This window comes from Mytilus galloprovincialis, chromosome 1 (genome assembly GCF_965363235.1).
Source record: "Mytilus galloprovincialis chromosome 1, xbMytGall1.hap1.1, whole genome shotgun sequence".
NCBI lineage: Eukaryota > Metazoa > Mollusca > Bivalvia > Mytilida > Mytilidae > Mytilus > Mytilus galloprovincialis.
This window is the reverse complement of record NC_134838.1, coordinates 4,412,421-4,426,932: the sequence shown is the minus strand read 5'-3', so window position 1 is coordinate 4,426,932 and position 14,512 is coordinate 4,412,421.

Sequence of the window (14,512 nt, the reverse complement as noted above, 5' to 3'; positions counted from 1 at the left end):
GTCCATAGTACACGGATGCTTCACTCGCATTATCATTTTCTATGTTTAGAGGACCGTGAAATTTCCGATGCAATAACCCTATGAGTGAATCAATATTTCAGCCAAAAGCTTTAAATTCGGCCTTAAAATTAGAAGGAATATATCATAGGGAACATGTATACTAAGTTTAAAGTTGATTGGAATTTAACTTCATCAAAAATACTTTCACCACAAACTTTAACCTGAAGCGGGACAGACGAACGAACGGACTTACAGACCAAACAAAACCATAATGATCCTTTACTATCGTATGTGGGGCATACAAAGTTCGATGTCAGAATAGGTTACTTAAGAAACTATGCAAAATGACAATGATACATATATTAACAAAGGACAACTAGCAGTTAATGATATGCCAACTCCAGACCTCATTTAAACTGTTTAAATGATTATGTCTTCGTCAAATGAAAATCAAGTATAATTCCTCCCGTAAGTGGTTATGAGTTTATTTACAACCACTGGTTCGATGCCACTGCTGGTGGAGATTTATTTCCCCGAGGGTATCACCAGTCTAGTAGTCAGCACTTCTGTGCTGACTTGATTTGTCATTGATATGTTCATAATAATAAATTAACTGTTAACAAACCTTTGAATTTTTGAAATACTAAGGCTTTTCTACCTCGGGAAAAGATTACCTTAGATGTATTTGGCAAAACGTTAAGGAATGTTTGGTCTTCAATGATCTTCAACTTCGTACTTTATTTGGCCCATAAAACATTTTTGATTCGAGCGTCATTGATGAGATGAAACGCGCGTCTGGCGTAAATATAAAATTGTAATCCTGGTATCTATGATGATATAAAAAAGAAGATGTGGTATGATTGCCAATGAGACAACTATCCACGAAAGACCAAAATGACACAGACATTAACAACTATAGGTTACCGTACGACCTTCAACAATGAGCAAAGCCCATACCGCATAGTGAGCTTTAAAAGGCCCCGATAAGACAATGTAAAACAATTCAAAGTTTATTAAGAATCATACCACCATTAAATATATAAGAAGAACATACCCGCGTATCATACCAACAATAGGTGTTTAAAATAAATGTGTTTATTTCCGATACAATAACCCTATGAGTGAATCAATATTAAAGCCAAATTATGCCATCTTTAATAACCTGACAACTGTATCGTAACTATTTGTCTTCTGAATAAGTGTCTAAAGGTTAGGTTAACTTTTGAGTTGAATGCCGACATATTTGAGCATTGTAAAGAATATACCATATAAGATTGGATGTGAAATACCTGAAGGTATAAGATAAAGTATAGAATGAAAATGACGATTTGTCAAAGAGATATTAACCCGACCATGCAGAGAGCAGATAACAGCCGAAGGCCAGCAATGGGTCTTCAATTCAGCGGAGAAAAATGGATAATTTACAATAGGAAATGAAAAATCGTCTTTTTTATCATAAATTTTTGGTATTAGGCTTCCCGTTTTCAATACATTTTTTTGGTTTTAAAAACGTTGTCCGAAGCACATTTTGTTAGAAGTTCGGAAGCTTTTCGCAAAAATATTTTCGGCCAATCAACGCTTTTACAATCCAAGAAAATTTGAAAATGAAGCATTCAATTCTTATAACAACATTTTTATGCTAAAAGGATGAAATCAAGAGTAAAACCTCTTTTCGTTTGTCAATGATATATTTACATAGCGCCAGGGAAAGCAAGTGCAGTCATAGCTGTTGTATTATATACGGAAATGAACAAATATATAAAAAAGTAAAATCACAAAAATACTGAAATCCGTTGAAAAACGGGAAGTCCCTAATAAAATGGCAAAATCGAAAGCCCTAACACATCAAACGAATGGACAACTACTGTCCTATTCTTGAAATGGTACAGGCTTTTTATTAAGTAGACAATGGTATATTAAACCTTGTTTTATAGCTAGTTAAACCCCTCACTTGTATGAGAGTCGTATTCAATTCCGTTATATTGACAACGATGTGCTAACAAAACAAACAGACATATGAGGTAAACATGTCAAAAAAAGGCGGTCACCGTTGTGTTATTAGCTTAATCACAATAAAGCCTGCCTCAGATTGCCTTGCGAGAGTTATCAACCAATCAAACTTACGAATTATAATGAAGCATACATGTATTTATATAGATTTATTACATTGTATTAATTGAATAAATCATTGGATTGGAATTTAATAAGAATCCGGAACAGTATAGTTACCAGTTGGTTATCACTATACATGTGTTATATCGCTAAGTTTTTTACGAGTAAAGTCCAGTCACTTCATTGACGATTATTCACAGAATCTTTAGACAGATAAAGATCTTTCACATATTTCTATTGCTACATTGTTGAAAATCTCAGGATATTCTATGAACACTGTCATGTTAATCAATCGCGCAACGGTCATCACGATGTGGTTTTGTGTCGTGTGTTGTACAAGACAAGCTACATTCAAATTTATATAGCATGCCGTTCCCAAATTTAACCAAAAACATTATAGGTTTACAAAACACATTTATATTAGCTTCTTCTTAACCACGAACTTTAGTTTGTTTCAACTTTTTCTTTGAACATCTCTTAATTAGTTTTGTTTTATTCAAATCACAAAATACCACATCTAAGGACAAATCAATCAAAACCAATGAGTAAACAAAAACTAAAAAAAAAAAACAAAGGACATTTACATCAACAGTTATCAATAAAAAAAAAAGAAACAACACGAACTTCAACAAAACTAAGACTTTGAAATTCCTTTATTTTTGTTTTTTTCAGTAGATGCACATTTTGTGTCACAAATTCCTTAATCCTGTATTACTATTTTTTTTAACCTTCTCACAATCTTAACAATATAATGTTATTGTTCACATTTATTTTGATTCGACTCAGTATTGTGTCTGATGTGTTCAGCAAGCTATGTGCACACTACAGTTCAAATAAATAGCATCTTCTCCATAAAAAAAAAGACGACATAAGAAACCTATGTTCAAAAGTCTTTCATTTGATGAGAATGTCAAAAACGTGAGAGGTTTAGCGCTATAAAACCAGGTTATATCCACCATTTTCTACATTTGAAAATGCCTGTAACAAGTCAGGAATATGACAGTTCTTGTCCATTCGTTTTTGACGTGTTTTGTCATTTGATTTTGCCATGTGATTATGGACTTGTATTATTCTTGATAAAAATGATGTTTTTGTCCCAGGCGGATAACCCTGGCCGTATTGGTCACAATTTTTTGGAACTTCCGGTCTACGACGATCTTCATCTTTACTTGTTTTGGCATTCAAACTTTTTTCATCTGAGCATAGTTTTGTGTGAATGTAACGCACATCTGTCGTATTAAATTTTTAACCTGGTACCTTTTGATGTCTATTATTCGTTTGTTTCTCTGTCCTATATTTTCTCCTATTTATTTATTGTAGCCCTGTCGTGTAATTTTGTTATTTTACTGTTAATTAGCATTGCCATTAAAGCGGGAGGTTTGGCATGCCACAAAACCAGGTTCAACCCACCATTTTTTTCATAAAATGCCCTGTACCAAGTCAGGTAAATGGTAATTGTTACATTATAGTTCGTTTCCGTGTGTTATATTTTGGTGTTGTGTTTCTGTTGTGTCGAAGTTCTCTTATATTTGATACATTTTTCTCAGTTTTAGTTTGTAACCCGGATTAATTTTTTCTCTATCGATTTATTAATTTCGAACAGCGGTATACTACTGTTGCCTTAATTTAATCGATTGAAAAGAAGTCAAATGCGGTTAAAACCAAATCCGAGGAAAACACAAAATTAAGAGGAAAACAAAGAAACAACAGGAACACCGAAGTGCAACAAAAAGAACGCCAACACACGTAAACACGAGTTTTATTTTATAACCACTGCTATATTAAGAAAAAAATGGTTGGTTGAAACTGGTTAAATAACATGACAAACCTCCCGCTTTATGACAATATTAAAAAAATATCGCTATAAGCCCATAATAATAATTTGCTTATATTTTTCTGAATCTTCACCTGAAAATACAAATCTGAAGCTCTGATTTTGCATTTGACAAGGGGTATCGCTTTTCTAACATAATTGTTAATTAAACGATCTAAAACTCATTTATAAAAAAAGACTTATCAGTGTCTTTTTTAAACTTGAATGCTCTTTGGATAATTTTATTCGGTCGTCAAAGCGATGACCAAAGCTTATTGTATACGAAACGAAATTGCTTCATATTAAACATGTGTACAACCCTGCCCAATTTCACAAAGACGTTTATAGTTCTAATAATTTCAATTCTATCCTACGAATATAAGAGCAACAGTTTTTCTCAATTTTTTCGATTGTTGCACTATCTTAACATTGTTATGGATAGCACATACAATCATAGTTGTTGTATTTTATATAGATATACTATATGACATTGGATTACTTTGCTTTGCAATTGTTTTCACCAAACAAAATTACGGAGCCTAATGAAGTATACATTAAACGTAATTATTTGATGATTCAGTCTGTTAATGGCTGCCAGGCTGACCTTCAGATTTTGTCCTCTCCTCTAATTATCACTATTGGTAGTTACTCTAATCAATATTTGTTTCAGTACTAACAAGTGATGTTTGTGTACCAGAAAACGTATGCATGAGGCAATCAAAAACCTACAAAAGTTACATAGAAAAATCTAGTCATGTAAAAACAAGTGTCTACAAAATACACTGCGCATTAAAAAGTGAAATCTCTTTAACGTAGATGCCTAAATCAAATGGTAAATCAAAAGCTTAAACATAATAAATGAATCAATAACACCAGTCATATTTTTGACTGGGTACAGGCACTTTCTTATGTAGAAAATGGTAGAGAAATACTGGTTTTATAGCTAGCTGAACCTCTCAGTTGTATGATAGTGACATGAAAATCCATAATATTGACAACCGATGCTTGAACACAACTAAGATATGATTGGTAAAAATGTCAAAACAGGGGCACAAAAGTCAACATTGTGTTATAATCTTAATCACTATAAAATAAACAAATGTGTAACATAGAAACACAAAAAGGCATTTAGACAAAACACATAACCAAAACTGAAAGAGAAGAATACAGATAGTAATCAGAGGTATCAGGCTTTTAATTTAATACGCCAGACGCACGTTTCGTCTTTATAAGACTCTTCAGTGACGCTCAGATCAAAATAGTTAGAAAGCCAAACAAGTATAAAGTTGAAGAGCATTGCTGACACATAATTCAAAAAAGTTGTGCTAAAGAAGGCTAAAGTAATAAATGCCTGGCATATATCCTAAGTATTTTAAATATTAAAAAAGAAATACAATAACACAATGACGGGATGTACAAGTACCAAGCCATGTCAAATGAATATCACAAAAAAAAAGACTAACCAGTAAAAGTAGTATTTAGAAAGACAAATAAAAGAATACTATATCACGTTTTTAAGATAATTATCAATGCCAATACCCATAATTAATACATAAAGACCATCGTGTATCATTTGTGAAGTTGGTGCTGAATATTTATCAACAAGGTCGATGTATTTTCAGATGAATTTTTTTTAGAAAAAGGACAAGACGTTCTTTGACATACCCCTGTTTCATCAGCTTTCTGCTTAGGTACTGGCGATGTGTACTTATCTTTAAATTAACACGTGCTTTGAATTAAGCTGAGTATGTTCCAGATTAAATCCTGACATATTACTAACGATTAATGTAATGATATATCACATCTATTAGTTGGTAATTTCGTCAGAAGAATCCCTGAACTTCCAGTACTAATGAAACAGGGACCTTCACTGAGATAGCTGTGTCATTGGAGTAATTGTTAACAACGTACAATACTGTTGTTGAATAAAAAAATGCGTCAAATCGAAGTATACAAAGTACAGATGTTTTATTAATATTAGGTGTATCGGTGTTTTACTTATTTGTAACGTGAAGAAAATCAACATCAAATATAAACATTGGGATTTTTTTTCAAATTTGGGTTCTAACTCGTTAGGTAGATTTGTATAAAGCTTTTATGTTATTAAATGCGATTTTCGATTAATAGGATTTTATATGACACTAAATGACTTTTATTTTATATTGCTTTTCTGTGACGTAGGTACGAAGACGAGTAACAGTCAATAGAAACGCCTTAAATTTTACGTTTTCAAGAATGTACCAAACACCTAAAATAACTTTTAAACATTCAGTTGCCTTGTTGTTCCTTTGTTTCCTCTAATAATTTGCATGTTTCTCGCGATTTTGGATTTTGATTTAAATTTGCTTTGCTCGCTATGACTGTTGAACACCGGTATATTATTGTTTCCTTTATTTACAACATACTATAAATAAAGGGAAATCAAGCCTGTCAATAATAAAATAAGTGTTTGTCAAACAGATTTACATATGGATACATCCCTGTTTATTCTGTGGTTAATTTCTTGAATGTTTGTATTTTTTTTATACATCTTGTCCAAATCTTATGAGAATTATTTCAATCAGATAAAATCATTTTGATAATAATTTGTCAGTTAGAGGTTTTAAATATAAACAGGAATACGATATTAAACTAGATTTCCTTATATTATAGATTACCGTTGATCATCTGAACCAGATTGATTTTCTCGCTTTAGTAGGTACGGCGAACGTGAGAAAAGCAATCGAGTTAAGATGATCAATGATAATCTGTTTATCGCTATTTTACCTATGACGACGTTGTCAATTTCATGTCAATTTCATTGGCAACGCCACGTGCGTGCTTAGTTTCTAGCGATAATTTTCCATCTCAAGCGAGTAGCACGGTATAAAAATTTATCACAAAAAAGATCAAAGGAATAATGCACATTAACACTAGCATTAGTTATTTTCTTTTACATTTAATTAAATATTTAATCAACCGACTTATGAATTTCGAACAGCGGTATACTACTGTTGTCTTTATTGGTATATAATGAGGTGTGCTGTCCAATAAAGGGTCTAGAGAAACAGACGACGGGTCTTATTACATAATTTTATTATTACCAATTTCTTATTTCATTTACTTTGATATTATGTTTAACCTATTTTTAATTTACTGTATATTATGTTCAATAATTACAATATTTATTGAACATAATATACATTTGGGCCCCTTAATTGGCAAAACAATATGTGTTTGTTGTTGGTTGTTTAGATATTGATATTTCTTTTGCATTAGGCCGATTTCAATCCGATACAACTCATATATTAAGCTTGAGTGGTCATATACCCATTCAATATTTAAGTTCTAATTTTGTTCGACGACTCTACATCATTAGCCCATTAGGAAAGAGTATCCATATCTTCTTGTTGGCATAAAGCCCGTTGCAAAGCACAATCACCCATTGAATCAAGTAGTATTCGTACGTTTTGTTGCCAAACATTTAAACTATGTTAAACTGTATTGAGGTCCTTTGTTTAACACTTTAAACGGGACGTGGTGTAGACAAGGTACAACTCGCCAGTACGAACATGACAAGCCAGATAAAATATAAATATTGAGGAAATTGGGAGATTTAGACTTAAAGTTGTCAATATATAAATCCTAAAACATGTGCTCACAATTTTTTTTTTTTTTTTTTTTGCAATAGATTACCAGAGGTAATACAAATACGTGTGTACTGTATTGGTAAGTGTGTTTTGAGAATGCTACTTCCCGATTTGGTTTGCAGTACTAACGATAAAATTAATCTCTCGAAAGAGTATCTGTAGTCGATTTCATCCATTGACGTCATTATATAATCTTGGCAAATTATTTTTAAAGCTCCGACTTTCACTTTTATCTAATATGGTTATAACGCGAGCCTAGGTAGGAATAACTAAAAAAATGAAATTAGGCAAAGGAGCTTAATTCGCAAAAGAGCTTAATTTACAAAACGAATTGAAAGGCTTCGCGGATTCTATATCAACTTCAAGTTATTGTAATAATATTTCTTTGTTCGTTGTTTTAATAGACGTGTTAGGAAAGTCGACACTTCTGCTGGCGCTCGTGTTGGATGGAAGATGAATACAATATGATATGGGGGTCATCACCAGAAGTATAACTACTATTATAATACCTGTATGACCACTGACACACTTTATTGACAGCATGTAAATAAATTATTTTTAGAGACCCAACATTAATAACTAAATGTGAATTTTAAAATGAATATCGTGGGATATAATTATAACCATACAGTCATGTAATTGTAATGATTTGATTAAAGAATGCAAAACATAATAAAACAATTAGGCCATACTTTGGCCTTGTTTGGAAAAAATGCTTTTATTTTAGTTTCAGAATTAAGAAATTCTTGCAAAAAAATAAAGGAACAAGAGTTTTGCGCCTTCAGTTATCTCCCAATGAACAATAACCCAATAGTTTTACTATCATTCTGGAACGATTTAAAAATAAACATAAGAATAAAACAATTTTTTTTGGAAACTAGACACAAGTTCCCTTTTTACACAAGCTGAATGCTCGATGATTTATTTTAAAATGCAAATTTGGGATTTTTTGGTCACGTGTCTATTAACATACGCATTCAGTTGCATTGGTTAAATACAAAAAAAAATATCAGCTTGTCTCTCAAAATGTTCGGAACACAATTCAACTATTTGATTTAGTTCGTTCATTTGATGTCTCCAAAAAGTTCCAAACGACCCTGTTTATCTTTAAACGTCTCATTGCGTGTTCAACATACACACGACTTTCTGATATTCTTTTATCTATTTTTTTACAATTGTTTCGCTCGGCGATTCCGCCAGAATTGATGTCTCTTATATGGTGTAACAATTTGTAGTCAATTGACTTTGACCGCTGAACTTGAAAATGAATTAGGTTCTAAATATATAAGGGGAAGTTAAGTCAAAATCGAGTCTAGAGTGTTAACAAGGATCAGACTTGGGGTAATTGTAATTGTAATCGTTAAACAGCTGTAATTGATTACAATTTTTCAAGTAATCATTGTAATCATTAATCAGCCAAAAATCTGATTACATGTAATTTAATTTAATCAATTACTTTTCAAAATACCCTGTAATTCTGATTACTTTTTGATTACATTCTGATTATGTTGTACCATGAAAAAAAACTTGAACTGTGTTTATGATCAATAAATGTAATTCTTATTTAATAAATATTCAACATGTTAAAATAGTTTGGTTTACTCTATAGCATTTTAATTGATGTGTATACTTCAGTAAAAAATAAACTGTTATTAGTACTGTGTTGAAAAGCCATCATTAGCCTTACAATTTTATGTCTCTGACCTTAGTAAAAGTTATTGTACATTTATTCACAATTTAAAGATGTTCATATATATATATATTTGATAAAAACTGTTATATTTAAGTTATAATTATATTATACTTTTCTTTAACCCTAAATTATAATCTTTTGTTAATATTGTGATTTTTGTCAACTACGAATTGACTGGTAGGAAACCAATTAAGGTTTGTTTTAATTTTATTGCAATTTTTAATTGAATATAGCTGTAGGACAATATATATGATAAAAGATTAACCAGACATGTGAAAATTTATCTAATTAGCACAAACTAAATTAAAAGTTTGACAAATATCTTGTTTAAAATAATCAATTTTTTTATATACTTGGACTGGACATGAATGCTTTGATTTAAAGTACTTGTATTTGGTTTATAATTTGATGAAACAATTCTATTAAAACTTGACATAGTTTTCAACAGGTAACTTTATTTCATCCATATTTTAACTTCCATAAACTGCACATTGAAATACATATAAAGTCTGTAAGAAGTCAGTAGACAAACAGCAAACTCTTTATAAAGCTATATTCAATTGAAGCTAAATAATTCAGATATCAATGATGGCAAAGTGTAATGGGTCATGACCAGTGATTCAATGTTCATGTATTGTATGTATGTCGTGAACCTTTGTGGTTTATCAAATAGATGAAGTTTGAAGTTATCATTTTATATATATAAAACAAAATCGTTTCTAAAAAGTACTATAGTTGTTTTAAACGTTAATTTATTCACATCATTCAAATTAGTTATATTTTTAAATTCATTGTAATCAGATGTAATCATGAATACTTTGCCAATGTAATCATTAATTTAATCAGACACTTTCAGAAATGATGTAATCATTAATTTCATCGTACAAATGACAAAGTAATTGTAATTTAATCAATTACATTGAAAGTAATCGGACCCATCTCTGACAAGGATATCAAATAAATAAACGGTCTAACAGTAACCTTGACATTTGACCTCGTAAATTTATACTAGGATTCTAGATATTCATGAGGACTAAGTATTACCAAGTTTAGTCAAAATTCTAGGATTGAATATAAAGTGTTTAAAACAAGGGTGTTATGGACAAAAGTTGACAAACGAAAGGACAGCTAGACGGTATCGCTACAAGATCCCCTCCAATTTTGTTAGCGAGAGTATAAAAACCATTTGAATCGAAATGCAGACACATGTTATTTTAAATGATGGCAATTGGAGTGGGAAGTTGGCGGGGTCAGGGATTGTCACGAATGGTTTATGTATTTACATAAATGAAAACCCGTTATGGGGTATACCATTGTAGCTGCGGGAAACAATGTCACTAATACTAAAGTTATTTTTTTTTCTTTTTATGTCTTGATAACTTTTTATTTCTTAAGTCGACACACAAAGTACTAACATCAGTTACTGAACGGTGGCCCAAAGTAAATAACAACATCAGCCGAATATTTAAATGAACCTTGAATTATTTAGTTGTTAAAATGACTTAGCTAGCTTTTGGTAAATGGAATTTTTATTACATGCATCAAATGAAAAGGTGATTCAATTGTCAGAGTTAAAACTGTGATAGTTTATGAAAATTATTGAAATTTCCAAATCTTTTACTACAAAGAGAATATTTGTGGACGCCGCGGACAACGACGACGGAAGGTAGGATCGCTAGGTCTCGCTTTTTTGACAAAACTCGAAGGCTCGACAAAAATGTCTCTATAAGACCTTTACCTGCCCTTTTTTAAATCATTTTGACATCTCCTGCGTCCTTTAATGACTATAATTGTTTAAGATTAATTTCATACTCGCCTATCCATACAGGTAGCAAAAATATTTAGTTTTGTACTTTTAGAAATGGTCCCCACGTCATATTGTATTCATCTTCAATCCTACACAAGCGCCAGCAGTAGTGTAGACTTTCCTAACACGTCTAATAATATATTTTGTATATTGCCCTGCATCTGTGCAAGTCTTTACAAAATAGCTATTCTACGTCAACCATATTAATTATGACTATGCTTTCTTCCGATACCACCATAAATTATTCTTTAAGAATGTTTTCCTCTGTGTTCGCTGGTTACGCCCAAAAATCGATAAGATGTGAGTCACTTTTCTCTTGCGTCATTATTAATTCATGTGACGGCTCAACTCTATACACAAAGATACCCATTCTATATCAAAAGAAAAAAATAAATAATCCTGATTTGTTTCACAAAAACTAATGACCAACGTAGATACAAGTATCTTGTTTAAGGGAGGTATATATCGTACTGTGTAAAAATAATATGCTTAATTTCTTTATTGACCACATATTTGCTACAAAGTAGAAGGTAGTGTTTTTTTCAACAAAATATCGCTACTGCAATGAGCCCAGCTGTGCCCTCTTGTCGAATACCCATTTATTCAAATCTTCATACGAGTGTTTCTAAGGAAAAATGAATAGAAGCTAACACTATATTTTAATTTCATGTTACGCTTTATATATGTCGAGAAGACCGCGGGACCGGCAACGTCTCGGAAGAAACATTGTAACCAAGGTCGACGTCACAACGGCGACGTCTCCTTATCTTTTTCTTAGTAACTAGTAAACGTCAAACTACAAAGCTGTTGTTTATTTTATCAGAGTTATATTATATGATATCGTCCCCACAATATATGATATCCTCTCGCTAATTTAAAGTTGTTTACTACGTGACAAAATAACTGTACTAAATACTCCTCTGTTTAACCCTCTTGCTGCCGAGTTTTTTTCTTGCTTTGTCGCGCCAAAAGCATCTTGACGTTTCTTATCTGTGACGTTGCAAAACTTGTGCCTATCTGTAGAACTGCGCTTTCCCGCCGTCCATAATTAGTAAACACGTTAAATAAGGTTTGTATTATAGTACTAACAAGCTTATGATCCTGTATCATTTCTTGACATCCGTTTAAAGTATACTTTTAAAGCATTTTATTCAGTTTGCTTCATTCCCGCCAAAATCGCCCTATTGACGCCGTATTTTGACGTTGTCAGTGCCCCTGAGTATTGTGACGTTACAATGGACCTTTGACGTTCTACACAATCAACAAGATTTGTGTGTAGAAGCCATAAATGTCCCTTTGGCAGCAAGAGGGTTAATAAAGTTACAGCATGTGATCGGCACCGGCAAAATAAAAACAATTTGCTATTCTGTCGGCTCTTATTAAAATATCTAAATTCAAACCGGGAAAAAAATAGTTTTAAATAGAAAGAGAGAATATAGAAAATAGAGAATATACTATTTTGCCGGCTCTAGATAAGCGGAAGCCAAGTTAAAACTATGTTGTTTACAAATACAATGTTTGCAATACAAGAACTGTCTTATTTCAAAAACAAATTTAATTTAAACATTTTTGACATTGGAAGCTATATGATTCATGTAGTATAATGTTTTATCAAATTTATGATTCAATTAGATTTTTAGTTTCATTTTTTATAACTTACAGATAAAAATCTGAGGTTGTATTCTTAATTTCTTTTGCATTTAGAAATAATTTCACCTACATGGTTAGAAATGATTTCATTGCAAATATAAAAAAAAAAGATTTACCAATATACTTCAAAGTCAATACATGTATTAGCAATTAAAGGCAACCGTTCGTCCTACAACAATATCAAAACCCATACCAACATGTAAAAATGAACCAACTAAATTGCAAAAACTAACCTCCAAAAAATAAAAATAAAAACAAATATGACAGACCAGAACCGACGAAAACCAATGAACTACAGAAACCTGAATCGGGACAGGAACATGTAGAATGTGGCGGGCTGCACAAACTTGATGGCGCAATATTTTAGCCTATCAATGCCATGGTATACTGTTTTTTTCTTTTAGAATACTCTTATATATCTTTTAAATATAAAACAATTGTTTGAACTTGAAAACTATTATACAATACTTTTCAAAGGTACCACGCCGATAATTTGATACGCCAGACGCGCGTCTTGTTTATATAATACTACCCATCAGTGACGCGCAAATAAAAAATAGTTTGGAAGTTGTCATGGATGGCATAAACAGGTAAATCATGAATCAATGCTTTTGAGAAGGTTTTTGTTGTGGTTATTTTTTGTCATCCGTTTCTGCTCGACTAGATTGTCCTCTTTGGATCTATTTTATAGATAAGTATATTTTAAGTATGATTGATAATGATGTTCCTTTCACCCTGCATGTATGGTGTCACTTTACACGAGGAACTTAGTTCTGTTTTATAAGTGCGATAAGTTAAACCTATAAACTTGTATTGTTAACCATAGAAACCCGTTCACATACTTAACATGATACGATGTGTTTATATAAAGGAAGACCTTTTACGTGGATGAATAAAACTGTTAATATTCCAATTAATACTCCATACAGAATTCATTGATATTATAAGACTGACATTTGATACGTGTATATAGTAATCAATTATCTATGTTGTCTGCAATATTTCCTGATTACATATTTTCAGGAATCAGGATTCAAAGACTAATAATCAGTAAAAACTAAAATCATAAAAATACTCAGTTCCGAGAAAAAATCAAAACAGAAAGACCCTCATCAAATGGCTTAATCAAAAGCTCAAACACATCAAACGAAGAGATAAGAACCCTCATATCCTTGACTTGGTCCAGGCATTTTCCCTGTTTTCTTATGTTATTGTTACACAATAATGCAAATCTAAATGATTTAAAAAAAATCCAGATTTTTGTGCATTTGTTTTTCAAAGGGTAATATAATCAAGACTCAGAGATTGCATGCATTGTAGGTCACACCAAGGGTGACATGGGCAGTTTTCCGGACCAATTCCTGTTATATCTGACTTCTCAAAGATGAATAGGTAAGTATTTGTGCAATTTCATACGAAATTTCATTTTAAAATTTTGTTTTAATTTCATCTGGTCCTGTTTCTTTGTTTAGATTTAAGTTTTGAAAGTGATTTTGGTATTGGTGGTAAAGGAGTATTATGTTCATATTCAACAGTTTTCCAAAATATTGGATGCCGGTGTGAATACAGACTGAGGTTGTGTGTTAACGTTTTAGTTTTGGATTGTGAGAGGCTCACCGTCTTCTTTTATGCAGTAATTTTTTATGTTTGATGTGCGCCAAAAAAATCATAGTGCCAAAATGTGTTTCATCTTGTGGTGGTAGTATGATGCTTTCAATGTATTCCAAATTTGATTTCGGTAAAAGTATCTGCACCTTATGTTTAACCTCTTTGTATTCTGCTGCTATTTGTTCTTTGGTCAGGTTGTT